The following is a 2,541-nucleotide window of genomic DNA, read 5'->3' on the forward strand; positions in this document are numbered from 1 at the left end:
CGGCGCCTGCGCTCATTAAATCTTTCCCCACACTCTCACTGCGCACGCTCCACCTTCCTGAAATTCCGCTCCCCCCAGTTAGTACTAGGTATTGTTACGACTTGTTAATCAGTGCACTTTGGCCTTATCTACACTGCTCCAGCTGATGTGTGCGCTCGTCGATAACTCACTTTCCGAAAACGACATGGAACGAGTTACACTTTCAAGAAAAACTTAAGTGCCTGTTATCTGTTGAACCATATTTTCGAAATATATTATATACTCGCATACCAGATCCGATCTGTGGGCTACATTTTTTTCTCTATCTTTGAACCAAATATCAAACTTTGTAAAGAAAAAAGAAAATTCTCTCTCTCTCTCTCTCTCTCTCTCTCGCTGGTGGTTAAATCAGAGCACGTTGTTTATATGACATGGTCGTAACTTTTAGTCAGAAAAGTTCGTTAGTTACTCGTCTCTTAAGATTAATTGAGCAGAAAGTTTTGTTTCATGTTATGTTGCAAGTTCTGTCCCCACATTCTACAAGGCCTTTCAGAGACTCAGGTAAAACACTGATAAAAAAAAAAAAGCAAGACAAATGGGATATGCCATCCCAAGTTTTTTTCTCTAAGACTAACCAGACAGAAGAAGTTATTGATTTTTTCGTATAAATTAAAAAGGCGCAGAATGTCAAAAATCTTATGATATATATTCAGTCGCAATTTACTCTAAACGGTCTAACAGTGCAATGAAACTGTGATTAAAATAATGTGAAAACTGACTGACTCAAATGCATTTTTTCTTTCAACTGGGTAATCAGACCTCGTTTCGCAACATCAGTGCCCTCTCTGTCCTCACCATGCTAGGGGTGTCACAAAATCATAATTTTTTCAGGGCAGGGAATACGTCAATAAGAAAATCCAACTACAGAAATCGAGAAAAAAACGAAAAAGATCACGAAAACTGTGAAAAAAATTATGTGTAATGGTTAGCCTTTTGCCTGTATTTTGTCAAAGTTTTAGTCCGTTATCCGCAATAATTATATCGATGTGTATGTATTATTCACCTCCCCCCACTCACTCAATTTACTTTTCAAGACAAAAACTTTCAAAAACTGCACAAATCATCCGGTGGTTTCTGGCATGTAGACAAGTGACACATACAAGAGACAAAGAACACCAATAGGCTGCCAGCCTTCACTGAGCGAGAAGGTTTGTATATCTCTGTCGCAGCCAGGCCCAACTTGCCTTGAAGCGACTTGCTGCTTGTATGGCATTTTTCAGAGTAATGACTTGGTCTTAAAAAAATAATGTAGCTCTGAAGTGACCTAGAGTGAAGAGTGCTGAGGCAAGGAGGGCAAATAAGCAGCGATTACAGGAGGAGCGAGGAGAAGATGAAGGAAATGACACGTCTCACAGACGAGATAATACCTTGCCTCTATGGAGGGCAAAGAGGTAATAGGAGCTCAATTAGCTATAAATACAGCTAAACTTACAGGTATAATGTATATCATAAAACACAACGTATATGCGTAAAATATCTTCATAATATGACGCCACACATTGAGCACTTTATCAGCTCGGATCTTGAAAAAAAAATTTGAACTTTATATCTCGGCCAGTTTTTATTTGATTATAATGAAACAAAATTAGAAGCAAGATGAATGATCATTTAAGAGTACAGATCTTTTTTGTTATGTATGTGAACACTGATTTTGATATTTTTAAATAAAACACCTTACGTATTTGTTTAATTATAAAACGTAAAATGTTACAAGTGACACAAAAAAAACATTCTGAGCTTTTGAAGCCCACCAAGAATGTTGTTAACCTAATTAATTTGAAAGTGGAAGCACCATAAATAATGAAGTTATAAAAGTCAAAATGTTGAACGGGGGATTGGGGGAGTAAAAAAAAAAAGGGGGGGGGGGTTAAGGTATGATGATGCACATCCAACCACTACATCAGGACATACATTTTAGATTGGTTCACCCATAATCAATGGCGGTACAGCATACCTTGATCTTTGCCGGACTCTGACCTTAAGATCATCTATCTGTCATAACGTATAGAAGGATTATCTGACGAGGATAAATCTGTCATATGCTCTGAAATGCTATTTCCGATGAAAACAACAATATATATTTGAAATTATCAAGTGGAAGATCTATGTCGGTGCGTGTAGGTTATTTATATTTGTTGACTTGCCACGGGGAAGAGTTAAAATTATTCTCAGTGACGTCATGAGTAAGAGAAATAGGTCACCACCTGTAACAAGATGATATTAAATATGGCAAGGCTTTCGTTTGTCCGCGAGGATGAGTTGATCAAAGTCATCGCGGCTTGTTACCGGGATCGGTGGAGTTTTTTGGTCAGGCCATCTGTACTGCAGGGTCTGAGATGCCTTCTAGGACTTTAATCGCCGTCCGCCTCGCTGCAATAATGTTTTTGTCGTTGTCCGTCCGCCCCTCCGTCTGTCTGTCTACCTCTCAGTTACTTAAGTGTCTGTAAAACATATTAACATATAGTTACCAAATACATATGAGAACATCATTAGTTGAAAATC

This window comes from Eriocheir sinensis, chromosome 8, assembly GCF_024679095.1.
Source record: "Eriocheir sinensis breed Jianghai 21 chromosome 8, ASM2467909v1, whole genome shotgun sequence".
Classification (NCBI taxonomy): domain Eukaryota; kingdom Metazoa; phylum Arthropoda; class Malacostraca; order Decapoda; family Varunidae; genus Eriocheir; species Eriocheir sinensis.